General features: G+C 40.4%; 1 pseudogene; it reads right to left on the bottom strand.

The window, feature by feature from the left end:
• Window positions 1–18,884: 18,884 nt before the first annotated feature.
• LOC118498378 lies at window positions 18,885–20,638 on the bottom strand (annotated as a pseudogene).
• Between the last annotated feature and the right edge of the window lie 1,599 nt (window positions 20,639–22,237).

The raw sequence follows: 22,237 nt of genomic DNA, 5'->3' as shown, positions 1-22,237 counted from the left end.
GCATGTTGTCATAATTAAATTTAGACTATTATCTATATTCAATTTTAAAACACACAAACTACTCTACTTATAATGCAAAGGAATATAAACTACAAGCCTCATTTTAAAAAAATAAGTGTGATATATACAATGTTTTTGAGAGTGGTTAAACAAATAAAATAAATCTAGTCCTGTCCACCTACACTCTCCCGCAGCCCACAGCTTCCTGGCAAAAAAGAGGGGGGATATTTCTCTGGTGCTGCAGGCTTATTATGAAGAAAAATTATGTAGTCAAAATAGTCTTAGAACATCTGGTCTCTCTTCCTTTGTCATCCAACCAAATAAGGGCCTCCAGCTCCCAGAATAATGCCTACGCTACAGTCAAACTCGGTAGATTTTGTATGAGTGAATGCAGGGAATGAATGAATGAATGAAATGAAAATGTTAGCAAGGGTTACCAAACTCTCAGAACCCACAGGCCAACAGGGAGTCCAAGATAGTATAGGAAACAATAGAATGATAAGATAGGAAATTATTTTATTTTTTATTAAAGTAGGAAACAGTGCACTGAAAAAGGTGCTTTGGTAGCAGTAAGTACAGCATGCTGAAAGCATATCAAGGCTCTTTCCTCCTTTCACTCCTCTTTTTTGTCTTGTTTTTTTTCGTCACTTGCATCTTCATTTCATTTACTCAACAACTATCTATTGGCCACCTCAACACACTTGTAACAAAAGTAACAAAAGCCTAATTGTAAATGGGATACGCTAGTCTCTGCCTCCCTACAGTTTAAATCCTGATTGGGACTGGAAACATGCAGTGTTTATTTAATGGCTTAAGATCATTTCTAAGACAGTGAATGCTATTATGGCTGAATGTAGGATAATATGGCAGTGATGAGGGTTAGGGGACTAAGCCAAATAGGATAGTCAAGGAAGGTTCCTCTGATGGAGTGAATTGGCCTTCTGCCCACTACCAGAACAGAAACTAGCCTTTCTCCAGGCACCACCAAAATGAATTTAAAACTGGAAAATCCCAGAGAGAGTAGTAAAAAAGACATGTAACTCTAAAAGTAACAAGAGAACTTCCAACAGCTAATTATTTGAAATCTCGCTCAAAAGAATTAAAATCATGAGGAAACTTGGGATATGATCCTGGAAATTGAATAATATTTGAGTAACTATGGAGGACAAGGTTGGATCCCCCCCAAAAGTGCTGATTATTCACCACAAGGGAAGAAAATTAAGATTTTGACCCAGGTCACTCAGTTTAATGTGAATTCTCAGCAAAATGCAAAACTGGCTTTTAAAGAACTGGTACAAATGTCCTTGAGAGTCTCCTTTGTTTGTTTTGCACACTCATGGCTTGACATTGAGCCTGTACTTCCCAAACATCTCCTGGACAGGCTACTCTCCTGGATGTTCAGAACACATTGTGTCAATGTCCAAACCTGAGTTCATCACACCCCCACCCATGTGTCCTTCTTTTCCTCATTTTAACTTAATTTACTCAGATTTGTTCATTCATTCATTCATTTTACAAACACTTAATGAGCACTAAATGCTATGATACTAAGAAAAAGGTACAGTACATTGTTATACACATCAGCTTCAGAGTTACACACTGGGAACTCCATTGAACTGGTTTCATGCACATGGACCGACAACTTATTTCTTCTACAACTCAGTCTACTCATCTGTAAAATAGGGATGCTCTCCCAGTCTTGGCATTGAAATATGTGTGGAAGGAAGAAAGGACAAAAAGGAAGAGTGGAGAGGGCAGGAGAGGGTGGGGGGAGTGACAGACATGGGTAGGGAGGGTGGAAATGTTGGCACTTATCTCATTTGTGAGGGTTCAGTGAAATAGAAACTCTTAACACCCTAACCCTAATCCTAACCCTAACCCTAACCCATTATCACTTTATTTTTAACCCACTTCCCAATTCCTTTTTTATTTTATTTTATTTGAATTGTTATTCCACTACAGTTTTCTGTCCTTTACTCCAATCCCAGCCCAGGCCCCAGCCCTACCCAACTCCCTCCCATTTACAACCCCCCTAGTTTTTGTCCATGTGTCCTTTATATTTCTTCCAGAAAATCATTCCCGTTTTCCCCTGAAATTCCCTCTCCTCTCCACTCTGGTCACTGTCAACCTGTTCTCTATTTCAGTGTCTTTGGTTATATTTTGCTTGTTTGGTTGTTTTGTTGTTTAGGTTCCTGTTAAAGGTTCCTGTTAATACCATATCATATGGTATTTGTATTTCACAGCCTGACTTACTTTCCTTAGCATAATGCTTTCCAGTTCTATCCATGCTGTTGCAAAGGGTAGAAGCTCCTTCTTTCTTTCTGCAACATAGAGTTCCACTGTGTAAATGTACCATGGTTTTTTGATCCATTCCTTTACTGATGGTCACCTAGGTTACTTCCAACACTTCACTATTGTAAATTGTGCTGCTATGAACATTGGGGTGCACAGGTTGTTTTGGATTGATGTTTCACGGTTCTTAGAATATAATCCTAGCAGTGGAATTGGTGGATCAAAACACAGCTCCATTTTTAGTTTTCTGAGAAATTCCATACTGTTTTCCATAGTGGTTGTACCAGTCTGCGATCCCACCAACAGTACACTAGGGTCCCCTTCTCTCCACAACCTCTCCAACACTTGTTTGTTGTTTTGTTTATGATGGCCATTCTCACTGGTGTGAAGTGGTATCTCATTGTGGTTTTAATTTGCATCTCTCTGATAGCTAGTGATACTGAGCATCTTTTCATGTGTCTCTGTATCCTCTGTATGTCCTCCTTGGAGAAGTGTATATTCAAGTCCTTTGCCCATTTTTTAATTGGGTTGCTTGTCTTCTTAGAGTAGAGTCGTGTAATTTCTTTATATATTTTGGAGATTAAACCCTTGTCTGAGGTATCATGGGCAAATATGGTTTCCCATAGAGTTGGTTCTTTTTTTATTTCGATACTGTTTTCTTTAGCAGTGCAGAAGCTTCTTATTTTGATGAGGTCCCATTTGTTTATTCTTTTCTTTATGTCCCTTGCTCTAGGAGACATATCAGTAAAAGTGTTGCTGCTTGAAATATCTGAGATTTTCTTGCCTATGTTCTCCTCTAGGACTTTAATGGTGTCACAGCTTATATTTAAATCTTTTATACACCTTGAATTTATTTTCCTGTATGGTGTAAGTTGGTGCTCAAGTTTTATTTTTTTTGCACATAGCTGCCCAGTTCTCCCAACACCATTTGTTGAAGAGACAGCCTATTTTTACTCTATTTTATGTTGCTTCCCCCTTTGTCAAATATTAATTGACTGTACAGACTTAGGTTTATTCCTGGGCTCTCTGTCCTGTTCCACTGGTCCATGTGTCTGTTTTTAGGACAGTACCAGGCTGTTTTCATTACAGTAGTCTTGTAATACAGTTGGTATCAGGTATTGTGATCCCTCCTACTTTGCTCTTCTTTGCTCTACTTTGGTCTCAAAATTGCAGCAGCAATTTGGGGTCATTTATGGTTCCATATACATTTTTGAAGTGTTTGTTCTATGTCTGTGAAATATGCCATTGGTACTTTAATAGGTATTGTATTGAATCTGTAAATTGCCTTGGGTAGTATGGACATTTTGATGATGTTAATTCTTCCAATTCATGAACACGGTGTATGTTTCCACTTGTTTATATCTTCCTTGATTTCTTTCTTCAGTGTTGTATAGTTTTCTGCATATAAGTCTTTTACCTCTTTGGTTAGGTTTATTTCTCAGTAGTTTATTTTTCTTGTTGCTTTATCAAATGGGATTTTTTTCTTGATTTCTGCTTCTGCTGTTTCATTGCTGGTATACAAAAATGCCTTTAATTTCTGAATATTGACTTTGTATTCTGCTGTTTTGCCAAATTCATTTATTAGGTGAGCAGTTTTTTTGGTCAAGTCTATAGGATTTTCTATGTACACTATCATGTCATCAGCAAACAATGACAGTTTTGTTTCCTTCTTTCCAATTTGTATGCCTTTCATTTCCTTTTCTTGTCTCATGGCTGTGGCTAAAACTTCCAATACTATATTGAATAGAAGTGATGAAAGTGGACAACCTTGTCTTGTTCCTGATCTTAGTGGAAAAGATTTTAGTTTTTGCCTATTCAAGTATGATGTTGGCTGTAGGTCTCTCATATATGGCCTTTATGATGTTGAGGAATGCTCCCTCTATTCCCACTTTGCCGAGTGTTTTCATCATAAATGGGTGCTGTACTTTAGCAAATGCTTTTTCCACATCTATTGATATGATCATGTGATATTATCTTTGCCTTTGTTTATGTGATGTATTACATTTACTGATTTGCAAATATTGAACCATCCTTGCATCCCTGGGATGAATCCCACTTGGTCATGGTGTATGATCTTTTTAATGTATTGTTGGATGCGATTTGCCAATATTTTGTTGAGGATTTTAGCATCTATATTCATCAATGATATTGGCCTGAGGTTTTCTTTCTTTATTGTGTCTTTATCTGGTTTTGGGATTAGGATGATGCTGGCTTCATAAAGAGTTTGGGAGTCTTCCATCATCTGGGTTTTTTGGATTAGTCTGTGAAGGATAGGGGTTAGCTCTTCCCTAAATGCTTTGCAGAATTGTCCTGTGAAACCATCTGGTCCAGGGCTTTTGTGTGTCAGGAGCTTTTTGATTACTGCTTCAATTTCATCTGCTGCTATTGATCTCTTCAGGCTTTCTGCTTCTTCACTGAGTTTTGGAAGATTATATTTTTCTAGAAATTTCTTCATTTCACCCAGGTTTTCATATTTCTTGGCATACAATTCTTCATAGTAATTTCTTACAATCCTTTGTATTTCTGTGGTGTCAGTTGTAATCTCTCCTCTTTCATTTCTGATTGTGTTCATTTGGGTCCTCTCTCTTTTTTTTTCCTTGATGGGCCTGTTTAAAGGCTTGTTGATTTTGTTTATCTTTTCAAAAAACCAGCTCCTGGATTCATTGATCCTTAGAATTGTGCTTTTAGATCTCTATGTCATTTAATTCTTCTCTCATCTTGGCTATTTCCTTCCTTCTACTTGCTCTGGGTTGTCTTTGTTGTTGTTCCTCGAGTTCTTGTAGGAATAGGGTTAGGTTGTTTGTTTGAAATGTTTCTATCTTTTTAACGTAGGCCTGTATCACTATGAACTTCTTTCTCAAGACTGCCTTTGCTGTGTCCCATCAGTTTTGGGTTGTTGTGAGTTCATTTTTTTGTTTCCAGAAACTTTTTGATTTCTTCCTTGATCTCATTCTTGACCCATTCTTTGTTCAGTAGCATGCTATTCAATCTCCATGATTTGGAATGTTTCAGGTTTGTTTTCCCTTGGGGTTGGTTTCTAGTTTCAGTCCTTTGTGGTTGGAGAAAATGCTTGGTATGATTTCAATTTTCTTGAATTTGTTGAGGGTTGTTTTGTGTCCTATCATGTGGTCTATCTTTGAAAATGTTCCATGTGCATTTGAAAAGAATGTGTATTTAGCTTCTTTGGGATGAAGGGCTCTATATATATCGATTAAGTTCATTTCCTCTAAGACATTGTTAAATGCCACAATATCTTTGTTGATATTTTGTTTGGAAGACCTGTCCGGTTTTGACAGTGGGGTGTTAAAATCCCCTACTATAATTTTGTTGCTGTCAATATCTTTCTTGAAGTCCTCTAAGATTTTCTTTATGTATTTGGGCGTTCCTATGTTGGGTGCATATATATTTACAATGTTTATGTCTTCTTGGTGGATTCTTCCCTTGGGTATTATGAAGTTTTCTTCTGGGTCTCTCCTTATGGCCCCTTTTTTGAATTCTATTTTGTCTGATATGATTATTGCTACCTGGGCTTTTTTTTTTCTGTCCATTTGCTTGGAAAATTTGTTTCCAGCCCTTCACTTTCACTCTGTGTAGGTCTTTTGTCCTGAGGTGGGTCTCCTATAGGCAGCATATGTGTGGGTCATGCTCTCTTATCCATTCAGCTATTCAATGTCTTTTGATTGGAGCATTTAATCCATTTACATTTAAAGTTATTATTGATAGGTACTTTTTCATTGCCATTTTTGTACTTGTGTTCCTTTCTCTCTCTCTTTTCCTGCCTTTCCTTAGAGTAGTCCCTTTAGCATCTCTTGCAGAGCTGGTTTGGTGGAGGTGTATTCCTTTAGACTTCTTAGCCTGGGAAGTTCCTTAGTTCACCTTCTATCTTGATTGAGAGACTTACTGGGTAAAGTAGCCTTCATTGCAGGCCTCTGGTTCTCATTACTTGGAATATTTCTTGCCATTCTCTTCTGGCTTGGAGCATTTCCATTGAGAAATCAGCTGCTAACCTTATCGGGGCTCCCTTGTATGTTACTTCCTGCTTCTCCGTAGCTGCCTTTAAGATTCTCTCTTTGTCTTGGAATTTTCCCATTTTAATTATGATGTGTCTTGAAGTGGGCCTCTTTGGGTTCCTTTTGATTGGGATTCTCCATGTTTTCTGGACTGGTGTGATTTTTTTCTCTCATCAAAGTAAGGAAGATTTCTATCATTAGTTTTTCAAACAGATTTTCTATTCCTTGCTCTTCTTCTCCTTCTGGTATCCCTATTATACAGATATTATTACATTTCATATGGCCTTGCATTTCTCTTAATCCTTCTTCATTCTTTCTGAGTCTCTTTTCCTTTTCTTGCTCTTTCTGGGTGTGTGGGTGTGTTTTTTTTTTTTTTTTTTACTTTGTCCTCTTGCTCGCTGATCTGATCTTCTGCTTCATTGACGCTGCTTTTGATTCCTTCTACTGTGTTTTTCAGTTCAGAAATTGTATTCTTTATTTCCTCTTGGCCCTTGTTGATAGTTTCTATTTCCTTTTTCATGTTGATATAATTTGCAGTGAGTTCGTTATAGTTTCCTTGTAGTTTCTGGTAGTTCATGTTGAGCTCACTGAGTTTCCTGATAACCATTGCTTTGAACTCAATATCTGATCATTGAGTTGCCTCTATTTCATTCAGCATTCTTTCTGAGGCTTCCTCCTTTCCTTTCATTTGGGGTCTTTTTCTTTATCTTCCCACTGTTTGTGAGACTCTTCTTGTTAGCCTCAGTTTCTTAAATTGATCCTCTGGCTCCCTGGTTTTATGGAGTGAACTTCTGTAGTAGAATATCTGTGAGATTCAGTGGTGCAGTCTCCTTATCTTCCAAGCTCACTGTTCTTGGGCTGTCGTTACATTGGCTCTGTGTTTTTCTTTGGGTTTTAATTGTTGTTGGATCTTCCTTTTGTGGGTCCTCCTACCTTCTGGTTAACTAGGGGTCACTCTGTCCACCACCTCTTGTATTTTGCTGTGCTGGTGAGGGCAGGTTGTGTTGAAGCTCGTTCTTCCATGTTTACAAGGTTTTGAAGATTCTCTCTTGCTCCTGTTCAGTTGTTTGTTCTGAGTAATTTCTCCACTATTTTAGTTGTGTTTCCAGATTGGTCCTGGATTGAGGTTTGTGTGGTTTCCACTCCATCCTTCACCTTCTTATGTTGTTATCTGTTAGTGCTTCCTTTGTTGTTGAGTTTTCTCTTCCAGTGGGTATCCTGGTGTTCACCACTTACACCTACTCTTTTTTGTGATCAGTTGGAGGAGGGAGGCAAAATGGTTTAAGATAGCAAGAGAGTATTCTATGATATTTACAGTAGCAGCCAGTAGAGAAGAGATAGGAGATCCTTTGGCTATGTGTATTGTTAACCATGATCTTCCACTCAACTAGCCACTTTTAATAAAGGATGGTAAGAAGATATGACTCTTTTGGGGGAGGGAAGGATTGTGAGTAGGATCTAGAATGCAGTGAAGTTGTGGAGAGTCAGAATCTGAGGTAAGAAGAGAGTAAAGGACAGTAAATAGGTATAGTGTGTGATAGAATAAAGTTAACCACTACAGTAATAGAGTTCAGGCCACTGTGAAGTGGGCTAAGATCTGGGAGGGGTGTTGTGAAGTATTCACAATTGTATGGACCAGCTATTATGTACAATAATATTAGAGCAATAATCATATGACATAATCGACGTGATCTGGATAATAAGAATAGGAAGTATAGGACCTTGAGTAGTGTGCTAATGGAACACAAGTGAAGTGAAGGACAGTAAATTAGCAATACACTATGAAAGAGAGAACAGGGGAAACCTGTCAAGTGATATGATATAACCAGCTAAGCAAAGAAGACTATACAGAAGGAAGAGGAATAGAAAAATACTATTAAAAGATGTAAGAGTAATGAAAAATAATAATTATTATTGAAATTAATTAATTCATGTAATTAAAATAATTATAATAATAATATTTAATAACTTGTAGGTTCTCTGTAATAGCAAAATGAAATTTGTCTCACTGTCTCAGCTGTTTGGATGCCCCTTTTTTGGGTCCTACTCTGGTCTTTTCACATTTCCACATTTTTTTGTCTCACTTGTGGGTATTAAAACAAAAAAAAGGCAGAAGAAGGAAGGCAGAGGAGATAAAATTGGAAAGAAAGAAAGAAGAAATTAAACAAGACAGAAGGAAAGAGAGGAAAAAGGAATTAAAAGATAAAAAAAGTAAAAAAAATTAAAAAGATAAAAAATTACTTAAAAAGAAAAAAGAAGAAAAAAAGAACCTCTTTTTGGTTTCCAACTGGCCAAACCAGTTTTCCTGGTCTTACTGACTGCAGCAGGCTGAAGGGCAATTGGTATGGCTTTTCTCCCTTCCTGATCTTCACTCAGTCAGCTTCATGCACTCTCCCCAAAGCTAGCCTAGTATCTCTCCCCAGCACCTTGGGTATAGGATCCAAGTCTTCCTCAGAGCTCGCTTTCCCAGGGGTTACCACTGTGGGATGGGGTGCGGGTGCACACACTCAGCCAGACTGCCTGGGTCCCATGGGCTTTGGTGTGCACCCTTCCCAGTGTTACGAGGATGTATAAGGCTTTCCGTACAACCTCAGGATCGCTGCCAGATTGGGTGGGGAGGTAGCCCCAGCAGCTGCTGGAGGAGAATTCCCCAAACAGTGTCTCTCCTTTCACTTTTTCTTTTTGAGAAATTCCTCCTACTCAAGCCTGCCACTGTGTACAGTGGCCTGACCTCTGGCACAGCCCAATTCTCCAGCCAGACCAAGGACTATTGGCGTCAGGGCCTATCACTGTGTGACCTTCAACTCTCTCCAACCAGCATCCACAGACTCCGTGGGTGTTCACAGTTCCTGTGTGTTTGCCCCTTTGTCCTTATTCCCCTCTCTGTGACTTCAAGCAGTGAGGTCTCTTCTGGTGCTGTTCAATCCTTGTTTGGCTGGGGAGGGAGCAGTTGACCTGGCTCTCTCCCAAGGCCCTGTGGTGGTGGGCACTGGGCCTGGGGCTGCAGCTCCCCTGGTCCCCACGCTGGTCCCTGGGACCTTATTGTCCTGAAGCATTCTCCTTACTGTCTGGTTTTTCAGTGTCTGCTAGAATTTTTGGTCTCTTATTTTCATATATGCTGGGGTACTGTTGACTGTTTGCTCTGTTCCTCCATAGATCAGCTAGAATTTTCTCATGTGTATAGTGGGGAGTGGAATCTTCTCTCTCTTACCTTGCCACCATCTTCCTCCTCATTATATTTACCTTTAAACACTTTAGCCTGTATCACCAAAAAATACTTAGGTAAACAATCACAATACCATTGTCACATGTATCTTTTACAACAGCGGGGATGAACCTGGAAATTATTATGCTAAGTGAAATAAAGCAGTCAGAGAAAGAGAAATACCATATGATCTCATATGTGGAGTATAACAAAAAAAATAAACTGATGAACAAAATAGAAACAGAGGCATGGATACATGGAACAGACTAACAGCTGTCAGAGGGGAGGGTGGAGGGGGAACTGGATAAAAGAGGGTGAAGGATTTAGCCAAAGAACATATATGTATAACCCATGGACACAGACAATAGTGTACTGATGGCCACAGGGAAGGACGAGCAGGGGCTGGCAGAAGGGGGCAGAGGGAGAAATATGGAACATCTGCAATAATGTCAAAAAATAATGAAAAAATATTAAAAATTAACTAATACCATCTAATAATATTAGAATTTTCTTAACAGTTTCCAGAATTATTTTATAGTTTTTCTTCAAAATAGCATTTAAATAATGACCCCACATTGCTTTTGTTATGTCTCTTCAGTCTCTTCAAATCTACAACAGTCCTCCTCACTTTGTTTATGATGCTTACTTGTTGAAAAAAAAAACAAGCTAGATGTCTTTCTTTATCATCATGGCATTTAACTTGTTCCTCTACTCCTTGTATTTCCAGTGTACTAAAAGTAAGTTCTAATGCTTGGCCATATTTAACTTCAACATTTTGATGAATGTATGATATTGGTCATGCCATGTTATTCATATGTCATCCCGTCAGTGTCAAGATTTGGTTTCAAAATACCATCTTGCTGTCATGCTACTAAACAAAACTTGACAGATTCCAGGTGTGGGGTAGAAAATGAAGAAGGTGATCCTTGATACAGAAAGCAAAGAAGTGCCCAGATACTTCCAGGTCATGTCAAAAGAAAACACAGCAATTTAAGGGGCACCCATTGGTCAAATCTAGGACATTCTGAGCACCAGAATGGCTGGAATTGATTAAAATATATTGAATATATAAATTCATAATACTGGATATTCAACCACAATATTCAAAAAATAAAAAATCCTCAGTCACTGTGAGAAGCAGGATTGGCTCAAATATTGTTGAGGCAGTCTCTCTGACTAGCATCTGAATTTGGTCCACAACTCTGTCCTGAATCCAGACTACTCCGGCCTTGACTTTAAACTTGGACCGTGGCCCCAAGTATCCCTAATGTGTGCCTAGAATCACTGGTAAAAATGAGGGGAACTGAAACTAGATTTTTCCCCCAAAAAATTACTTAACATTTTTCATTGAAAAAATATAACATACAGAAACACTATATTCTCATTTTTAAGTAAAATTGACACTCTCTTCAAGAACTTCCCCAGTACTGCACAATTCTCATCACTATTTAAAAAACAAACAAAAGAAAAATATGTTTTAGATCCTAACTAACAAATATACCTTCCTTGTAAATATTCTTATGTTTCTGAGGCCACCCTTGTTATTTTTGTAAAGTTTACATCCATATCATTTCAATAAGTAGCAGCTTTTTCTTTAATATTTATGAGAACTGGACTCACTTTCTTTATGTTAAAAACAACAATAAAGAAATCAAACCAAATTTTACTCTATAACTTAAAGAAAATTTACATTTGTTCATTGAAGTTAATCTGGTTTAGATTATTTTTCTTCTCTTCCACCATTAACATAGTGAGCCAACATCTAATTCATGCTGTAGAAGTCATACTAAATGAAACAAGTAATAAAAGATCATGGGGAAGAAGGAAACAATCTTTGCAAAAAAAAAAAAAACATGAATGAAGATAGAGTTCAAAACAGGACATTAATATATTTTTGGCATAAAATAAATATCGTGTTAGGTAAAGTCTGTTGAAACAAGTTCTGTTTGGATCTTAAATCTCCCCAATAATCTTTACTAACAATTGGAGAGCCTTGAGTTTTCTCCTCTTCATGTAACTTCTATGGGAATAATATCATAGTTCAGTATAAAACACAATTTTAGTCATATTTTAGAAAGATACCACCACACCTTCTGACTCTGGACAGGCTCTCCATGTTTTTGTCTTGTACCAGAATAAGCATTTTAGCTCTGAGACAACTTTGAAAGTTGAATCCTTTAAACAATGATCTTGAGGCAGGAGTTGTTCAAACACACTTCAGAAAAATACAGTTTACATTCATCTCTAAATCTGATCAGTAAATGGATCAAAAAAACTATGGTATATTAACACAATGGAATACTACACAACAGAAAGAAAGAAGGAGTTCCTACCTTTTGTGACAGCATAGATGGAACTGGAGAGCATTATACTAAGTGGAATAAGCCACATGGCGAAAGACAAATACCATATGATCTTACCTATAAGTGGAACCTAGTCAACAAAACAAACAAGCAAGCAAAATACAACCAGAGACATTGAAATTAAGACCAAAATGACAGTAAGCAGAGGGAGGTGGGAGGGGATGATGGGGGGAAGGGGAGAAGGGTTTTCAGAAACATGTATAAAGGACATATGGACAAAACCAAAGGGGGGTAGAATCAAGGGTGGGAAGTGGGGATGGCTGGGGTAGGGGGAATAGTGGAGGGAAATGGAGACAACTGTACTTGAACAACAATTTTAATTTTTTTTTAATTAAAAAAGAAACCATTAGCTGGTTTACAACTGGTTTCAATACTGGTTTTGGAAGTTAAAATAGTTTTACTGTATAGATATTAAATACTTCCCTCAAAGCCCTGGCTGGCGTAGCTCAGTGGATTGGGCACCGGCTGGGAAACAAAGTGTCCCAGGTTTGATTCCCAGCCAGAGTACATTCCTGGGTTGCAGGCCATAACCCCCAGCAACCGCACATTAATGTTTCTCTCTCTCTCTCTCTCTCTCTCTCTCTCTCTCTCTCTCTCTCTCTCTCTCTCCCCCCCTTCCCTCTCTAAAAATAAATAAATAAAAAATAAAATCTTAAAAAAAAATACTTCCCTCAAATATCAAACATTCAAAGTGTTCCTGACTATGCAGACAAAAGCTGAGAACAGGGCCCCAAACCAGTAGAATTAATAAGCTTGTGACTCATCTATACCACCAGCAACAGGGAAGAGAGCTCAGTATAGGTTTCAAAAAGGCCTGAGAGATGCTTTCTAAAAATTCATCTCTACTTGGCATAAGCCATTTTTTTCTACACAAATATTTGATTCTGAATGAAATATAGAACAAAAAAATTGGGATGGTCTTTTGTCATGTGATTCAAGGGCCAGCTTTTCAAAGTTGTAGCAGTAAAGAAATTGTCATTTCACTTTTCATGACAGTTCTTTCCACACACAAGAGCTCTTCCTGAGAAAGTAAAAACTTTAATTCTCTAATCCTTTGAAGGACACCTGAGAGTCTGAGTCAGCTAGCCAATCTCCACCAAGGTTAGGATTACTACACAATACTTTAAGCACCTAGCAAGTTGACAGTCTCAGTAAATCTCAATGTCACTTGCCAATACATTCTCAGTTAAGAATTTATTCATTTTCTAAAATAACCCTCAACAAAAAATTCAACTCTCCATGGAGGTGTAACTTTCTGTTAACTACAGGAGTCTTTAATGCTGCATTTGGCTGACTCGGCACTTCTTCAGGATTAACTGGGCTGCACTTCCATAGGCAGTCTGTGCCTGACTCACCCCCCCATCTTTGTACTGATTGCTCAACATTAACATGCCAACACACAGAATAGCCAGGCTTGTCAATTATGCAGGAAAAACAGGAACAACACTAGTGTAAGATAAATAATTCTTCAGGGGAAGAAACTATTTCTTTGTATTCTACCATGTTTTCAGAGGTAAAGAGGTAAGTCATGATGCTACTGGCTATTTAACCAACAGAACTGTTTAATTCACAATATACTAGCACCAGGGCCTGTTACACTTCTTTTAAGTTCTTGATTTGTACCCACCAATTACATGAATAGTCACCACTATAAATAGAGGCCCTAACTATGGACTGAGCTGTGTCTTAGCTGCCAGGGTCCCATTAGAGCAGAAGCAGCCTTTTTCCTCCTGGTATCTCTTTCATCTTAAAGAGAATGCTCTCAGTGAGTCTCAGTGATTTAGACAGTGTGGCAAGTGACCTTAGTCATCCTTACCTACAACTTCCACCCTTGCCAATACCAAGGCTATAATCTAATATTCATTTAAGAACCCCCTAGAAAATGGCTTTTCTTTGGAGGCAAGACAGAGCTGTAACTACACCCACTTCATGAAGCTCTTGTGCTAGTAGTCTCCCGGCCACAGGGGTCTGTTGAAAGCTGACACCATTAGTTTGGAAACTAGTTTCTTGAGTTCCTTCTCACCTATATGAGCAGTTCTTTCAAAACCTTTGTGAAGGCACCCCTTCTGCTCAGCCCCATGTCCACTGGGCTCTGTCCTGTGGAGTTCTTTGGCACATAGGTCAGTTTTGGCTCATAAAAAGTTTGGGGAGGAGTTCCCAGAATACAACCCCCAATGGAAGAATAGTTCACAGGCTCAATCATTTCCTTTGTAAAAACTTCATGAAATTTTTTTCTTCAAATCTGTTTTTGGACAAGACTGGGGTATTAATATTTCTGTTGGCTTCAACTTTTTCATCTTCATCAATTACACTGTCTTCGAGGTCTTGCAGCCTCCTCTTGGCAGCCTCCAACAGCAACTCCCCAGTTTCCTGACCCTGCTGCCTGCCAGTGAAGGTTTCTTGTGCTGACGGCAAAAATGACCCCGATGCCTGGAGTCCTCACACCAGGACCCACATGGCGCTGCTCCAGGCAGACTTTGCTTTCTTACTGGACAATCTCAGCCACCATCATGCTCTGCCTGTGTTTATTTCCTCAGTGAATTGAAGCTCCTCTAGCCCCTAGAAACCTGCCAGGTCAGTTCAGGGCAGCCTTACTACTGCCATGAGGCCAGCCCATCTGCAGGCATCCAGACAAATGAGGAGGCTGCACCCCTTTCTGGCCAGCACATCCCCCAGTCCATGAGCTGCAACCATAGTGACTGTCCATCCCTGATGCCCCCCAACACATGTTTTTATTGGATTATAATCCTCACTGCTCATGTTCTCCCACAGATAAGGTTGTCTCTCAATTGCATAAGAATACTAGATAAGAAAGTTTCCTAACTTGAATAATGAAATGTTACTCCCATCTCTGTCTCTTCTGGCTTCCAGAAGGCACAAATACCTATTTAGCTGTATGGAATAGCCAACACACCAATTCTCCCCTTGTAGGGGAGAATTATTGTTGTTTGTTATCCACTAGCATCAAATACTCCACTCAGATGATTGACGTTTAATGTAGAGAGGATGCTATAAAATAGCTCTTCTTAAATAGCTGTGCACTAGAACCCCTGGGAAGAGTTTTAATTAAAAATCAATTCCCTAGCTCCACCTAGGTAGTCTATAATTTGGCAAGCATAGAATTTGGAAACAACTGAGGGCTTTTGGAACTACTGACAAAGAGTTCCATATCTGTCCCTGTCTTCAGCTGTGTCCTCCTATGGCAGGACAGCAAACTGTTTGTTCTTGTTTCCTTTTAGTTTTTCTCCCACATGCTCCTCTCCAAATCTGAGATGGCAAGGGGTTATCCTGGCTTGCCTCACTGTAAGTTTCTACTGGAGTTGAAAGCAGAAGTGGCTTGAAGTCAAACCTTCTTGCTGTCTTCTCTGAAAGCCTCAACCCACTGATGAAATGTCAGTCGATTATAAAAGGGTGACAGCCATGGAAAAGAGTCACACAGTGGGATTTCTCCCAGACTAGAAGAGGGACAGAAGTTTCAGGTCTTACCATGGAAGAGAACCATGCTAAACTGAGAGTAACAGAGACTCAGTGAGGAGAGCCTGCAGGTGTATTTGTAGGCAGGTTCCATCCTAGACCCTTATATTCCAGCCTTGACAAAGGCTTGTGCCCTCAGAGAGCAGCTTGGAAGTATATAAGGATAATTCAGAGAAGCATAGCCAGTAAGAAATAGATTAATTCAGACTTAAGAGAGGGAATTACCTTAAGCATTCATGAGGGTCACTAAAAAAATCTCTCCAAAGTCATCTCCACATCTACAGGCTGGAAGTCAGAAAGGAAGGTCATGAGTGGGCTGGAACCCCACAAGGGCCAGGATGGCCCACATGGATTTTTGTTGCCTGTGACCTTGGTGACAAGTATCCTACAGAGGCCAGGGTCCCTCGTCAGGGACCTGAACATACACACACCCAACCCAGGAGTCAGAGACCCAGAAGATGAAGGGGGAAGTGAGAGCAACTGCAGGCCAAGTTGCTGCTTCCTACCAACATGATGAAGGGATCACAAACAACGTGTGTGCGTTACAAAAGGGCTGCTGCCTGCCTTCCACACTCCATCTGTCAGGAGAAAATCTTCCTCATAGCTCATGCTGACAGGAAACACACAGAGAGGTAATTCTGGGAGATGTAGGACAGCAGCCAAGTGGGTGCATGGTGAAACCATCACAGGGCACAACAGAGGCACCAGCAAGGACCACGATGGAGGCCAGAGCATGTCTGTGGAAGGTGGTGGTGTCATAGGTGGGCACAGATAACCAGGTTCTTGGTGATCGAGACAAAGAATTGAACCGAACACCCAGAGTTCATAGCAGAGAACATGGGAGCAGGCCAACTCCAAGCAGAGATTGACATCACGGGCTAGGGGGACTCTATTCTTACAGGGTAAATGTTTCCTGGCTAGTTTTGATGGGCTTTTACTGCACATGTGCAAGTAGTTGTATTACTTTAAAGCTGAGCATGTGGTCTCCCATGCTTTTCCCTAATTAGCCACCAGGGAATGGGGTCCCACAATGTTACTGAATTGACCCCTCCTTCTCCTGGGGTACCCTTGTACTAGGTTTGCCTTGCCCATCGCCAGAGTGTTATAGCTCTCTATGCTGGAGATTGGTGAAAAGGAAAGGAATTATTTATTCAAGTTATACAGACTTAAGAGCAATGACTTAATGTCTTCATCAAAATCCCAAAGTCCCTTAAAACACTCAATATCCACAGTCCTTCCTTCCCCGCTTTGCCGGGTCTGGGATACCATATCTCAGGGGGAAAAAAAAAATAGAAGTACATGGCTCAGGAGACCCCTCGGTTCTTTCCAGTAATCCATGCTCAGCTGGTGGGCCTCCTTCGGTTCCTGGCACCATCACTGTGTCGCCAGGATCTCCAGTTCTTATTCCAAAATCATGTGGCACCTTCTCTTGGCCCACCAGCAAGAGCCTTTCACCCCTTTCCTTCCTACAGCATCTCTCCTGCATTCTTCTGAACTGCTAAGAGAGAGGTCTACATCACTGCTACATCTTGCTTTCCAGCTTCCTAAGCTGTATGGCAAAGGGGGCCCCAGAGCCACGTGATTCTCCCGTGCCAAAGCCACGTGGCGATTCTCTACTGAAGCTGTGAGGTGATTTTTGTCATGGCTGCTATGCTTGGGTTTAAATCCCAGCTCTAATTTTCCTCTGCAGCCCCATTTCCGACTCCTCCCACAATCGGCTACATCTGCCAGCACTATTGTATTTTCCAGCGTTTCTGGGCTTCCATAGTAAGTCTGAGCAGGCGTGGCCCAGTGGTGTGGAGCCAATCATCTCCAAGCTCTCATGCAAGCTCTGTAACCAGGGGGAGTTGCCTCCCAGTTTCATCTTGGGTGGAATTCACTCCCTTTTCCCCGGCTCAAAGCATGACCACATATCTATTTAACATATCTGTGAAACCAGTTAAAGGTTATAGATATTTTAAATGACCATTCTAGAGGTTATATGCAAAACGGTTGCTATGCAAAACAACTCAATGGCCCTGCTCCATGTATCCCATCCCCAGCTCAGACTTTTGGGGGGTGAGGACATCCATATTTTTAATATTTCCTGGGCACCCTGAGTTCTGGACCCCATTAAAATCCTTCTTTTGGGGGCTCCCTGACTGCAGTGGGAGGCCTCTGCTTAATCTTGTGGGGCATCCCAATAATTATGAACTTAAATTTTCTGCCAGTCCTATAGGTGTGGGCTGAATTAGAATTACAGTATATTGATTTAAAGGAGATAATGTGATAAACATGCTGAGTAATCCAATGAAGCCTGAAGAAATTTAGATATTTAGAGCATCTTAGATTATCTCTGCCTCTAAAACTGCTTTTCAGAATTCACTTAATGTTTGGACTTTTTATTTTCAATTATTAGAAGAAACAATAATATGATTGACACTGCTGTGTTCATTATTGAAAGTATACATCACTAATATCAAGGGTATTGTTTAGTTTGTTGTCCACTATGTAAAAATCTACATGAAGAAACAAAGTCCAAATGGCCCAGAGATGCCACAGACTGAAGTAGGTAAGAAGCCCTGGGCATTTTGGTTCAGAAACATATTTCTGAGGATTTCTGAGCAGTGTCCTTGAGACAAGCCAGTAAGCCAGGATGAGTAAAATATGAAGCTGAGACAGAAAGTTAAACGACCAAGCAGGTTATAGCTACCTAGTAAATCACAAAATCCTATTTTACCTAAACAAGGACACTTAAGAGTAAATGGTTTACACTTTTCCTCCCCAACCACAGGGTAAATAGCTTAAATCACCCTACTCAGGGAGATAGATAGTAGAAATCCAAATAGTGTCATTTGTACCAACCTCACCCAAGGACAGATAAAGTTAAGGGAATAAACCTTATTTGGGCTCATCAATATAAAGCTGATGAATAGTCTATTGAGATCTTCCCCTAAGACCTCCCCTAAACTCCCAGCATCTAAAACCCTCAAGACAAAAGACTCAGGGTGCATTCTCTCCCTCAGAAACAAGCCCATATCTTTCTTTCCTCTCAGGTGAGCATCTCCTAAACTCTAAGGGTCGCCATGAGACTTGCAACCAAGGGAGCAATGAGCAGCAGGTGCTTGTCCTCGACTAACCCCATGGACCTGTCTGCAAGGCCCCCTTTTCTCTGACATTCCAGTGAGCCAAAGCAGCCCCACCTAGGCTCATTCTTTCCTATAACATTTACATAGAGCAAATCCATCCCTGTCTAGGCTCTCTTCTGCTGCTTTTATCCTAAGTCCTTCCTTGTTTCACTGTCATCAGTTTTAGTAAGTGTACTCTCAGAATCACGTGGGCTCATGTTGTGAAATTTTTCCTGCACCAAGTCAAGAACTCACACACTACAGTCCAGAGGTGAAGCCATCACAGGGCACAATCCTCTCTGGGCTAGTTCCTATCCAGCAACATCTTGATATTTGTATTAGAACAGCATGTCTTTTGGGGGGGAGCGGGGAGGTACAATGAACTTTATTGATGGAACATGGGGTCTAGGATGGAAACTAGAGTCAGAGATTCTCAGTTGTTGGGGGATCGATTTGAGGCAAGGAGTCCCCAGCATCTGAGAGCCTCTCTTCCTGTTGCTGGGTCTGTTGGTCAGGGGCTCTTACTCCTTGGAAGCCATGTGGACAATATGGTCCACCACCCTATTGCTGTAGCCAAATTCATTGTCATACTAGGAAATGAGCTTGACATAATGGTCACTGAGGGCAATGCCTGTGCCAGCACTGAAGACAGAGTCACAGGACAACATGGGCCTCAGTATAGCCCAGGATGCCATTGAAGGGGCCCTCTGACACTTGCTTCACTACCTTGATGTCATCATATTTGGAAACTTTCTCCAGGTGGCAGGTTGCATCCACACCAACACATTGGGGGTGGAGACATGAAAGGCCACCCTAGTGAGCCTCCCATTCAGCTCAGGGATGACCTTGCCCACAGCCTTGGCAGAGCTTGTAGAAGCAGGAATGATGTTCTGGGGAGCTGTCAGCCATCACACCACAGCTTCCCAGAGAAGCAATCCAGTCTTCTGGATGGCAGTGATGGCATGGACTATGGTCATGAGTCCCTCCACAATGCCAAAGTTGTCATGGAAGATCTTGGCCAGAGGGGCCAAAGCGGTTGGTGTTGCATGAGGTGTTGCTAACAATCTTCATGGAGCTGTCATATGTCATGGTTCACACTCATCGCAAACATGGGGGCATCCACAGAAGGGGCAGAGATGATGACCCTTTTGGCTTCTCCCTTCAAGTGAGCCCCATCCTTCTCCATGGCAGTGAAGACACCAGTGGACTCCACAACATATTCAGCACCAGCATCGCCCCATTTGATGTTGGCAGGACTCCTGTTCAACAGACAGCCATGTCTTCCTGTTTATTGTCAGCCTCAACCCTAATACATGATGGTGAAGGTAAGACTCAATGGATTTGGCCATATTGGGTGCCTGGCCTTCAGGGCTGCTTTTTACTCTGGCAAAGTGGATATTGTTGCTATCAATGATCCCTTCATTGATCTCAACTACATGGTTTACATGTTTCAGAGTGATTCTTTTCATAGCAAGTTCAAAAGCACAGTCAAGGCTGAGAACAAGGAGCTTGTCATCAATGGAAAGAACAGTGTGTTCTAACATCAGGACATCTTGGAGGCCACAATGTCCTTTCCCACCATAATAACTTTCCTTGACAATCTCCATAATGCCCCAAATGTGGCTAAGTTTCCTTCCTGGCCAGGATCCACCCAGCTGCCTTTCCATGGGTGGCTGGAACTCTTGGTGCATCCTGTTCCAGAGAGCCTGAAACTGTTCTTGACCTCACTCAGAGATTCCATACAAACCACTCAAGTGAGAGGTTGAAAGTCAGTCTGCTAGAACTGTATTTTTTAAAGGAGAACATCACTGGCCCCGGTTCAAGGTCTTTTTGGAAAATGCTTTCATCTGTGTTAAATTCTACAAAAATCCATTTCTCAACTCCTAAAAGAACAAGTGAGTGTATGAGTATTTTCTCCTTCTGATATTAAATGCTGTATTGCATTGCCGTTAGCACGCCCTTCTTAGAATCTGACAAAGAAGTTTTTCCAAATTGTCTGGAGATAAGACAGAGACCCAGCCCATAAAATCTGTGGGTTTTAGAAGAGTGTGTTTTGTAAACAGTGTCTTATGTCTCAGAGCCTTTGTCTTTTTAAACTTGAGAGCTACAGACTTACCCATACATTAGCCGCAAAACAGAAGGACTTAGAACCTGACAGACCCAGAGGTTGGATCTGAACTCTGCCATTGACCAATAATGATAGTGGAATTCAAGAGTGAAAGATTTTAGTCTTAGTTGCTAGTCATAAGTGACTAATACAGGAACTTGAATGAATGACCACATGACTCCAGGAGGTCAACAAGCAATTCAACCTTTGTACCCCAGGTGTTATTCAAGCCACGAAGACAATATCTGAACCATTGTTTTCCAGAGAGGGAATGTCCATGATGCAGATAAAGGATTATTAATCAACAGATAAAGAAGTACTAGGAAAATTGTCACCAGACTGCAACTCTTCTCTAATTAACATTTTTTCCAAACCCCTTACTACCCTTTTATCCAATTAACCCTTTCCCACACCTCTTAACCCCCCTTTTTATTTCTTATAAAATAGTTTGTTTGTAAAGAGATGTTAAGATGGTTTTGAAGGTACATAACCCACCTTCTTCTCAGATTTCTCGCCATCTGAATAAAGCACCCATAAAGATTCAATCCTTGTCTCTACTTATTGGTTCTGGTAATGACAGGCAGCATGAACATTGACTTTTCTGGTTTCAATAGTGTGACCTTGAGCAAGTAACTCAGTTTGGTAAAGAACAGTTTATTCATGTATGAAAAGGAAACATTGTTATCCATCTCATAGGGGGACACCCAATTAAATAAAATACCAAGGGGGCACTCATTTTATTATGGTTGTGTTTCCAACCATTGGTGTTGACACACACACAACCTGTAACATGTGCACAAAGTTACAGGTATCATGTCTTTAAAAGCATTATATATGTAAACTTTTATATAGAACATTTATATATAAATAATATTTTATATATATAAATGTCTTACATAAAACATTATTTATAAATAATATTTTATTCTTGGGAAAAGTCTAGCCATTGTTAATATAATGAGAACAGTTCGTGTGACATCGATGTGACCTGGCAGCCAAAGAAAGTAGACTGGAATGCATGTGCATGAACAATGACAACTTCACTGTACTAGTCAGTGGGGGCATGTGTATTGTGGCCATCAGATTCAAAATGGTTAAGTAGAGAAACAAATCTGCACCAAATTTTGAGTTAAGCTTGAACATTCCTCCACAGAAACTATTCAGATGATTCAGAAGGCCGCAGCTATGGGCAACTGGTGATTGGCAGCTTCATCACATCAACACACCCATTCATGCATCCTGTCTCATGCAGAGTTTTTGACAAAATATCAAATCACTCAGGTGACTCAGCCACCTATAACCCAGATTTGGTGCCCTGTGACTTCTGGCTTTTCCCAAAACTAAAATCACTTTTGAAAGGGAAGAGATTTCAGACTGTCGATGAGATTCAGGAAAATGCAACAGGGGAGCTGATGGGGATTGAAAGAACTGTATGAGGTCCAAAGGTGCCTACTTTGAAGAGGACTGAGGCATCATTGTCCTATGTACAATGTTTTTTGTATCTTCTTCATTAAATGTCTCTATTTTTCACATTACATGGCTGGATACCTTCTGGACAGACCTCATATATATCCTTTTATTGTGGCGATATCTAAAGTCATAATCAAATATAATATTTCAAGCAAGGAAATGAATAAATTTCTCTAGAAATTCTACCAAGGCTGTCCCCAGCCAGCACC

The sequence above is a fragment of the Phyllostomus discolor genome, chromosome 2, assembly GCF_004126475.2.
Source record: "Phyllostomus discolor isolate MPI-MPIP mPhyDis1 chromosome 2, mPhyDis1.pri.v3, whole genome shotgun sequence".
Lineage (NCBI taxonomy): Eukaryota > Metazoa > Chordata > Mammalia > Chiroptera > Phyllostomidae > Phyllostomus > Phyllostomus discolor.
The sequence above is the reverse complement of the archived record's forward strand: the minus strand, read 5'-3'. Positions and strand labels throughout refer to the sequence as shown.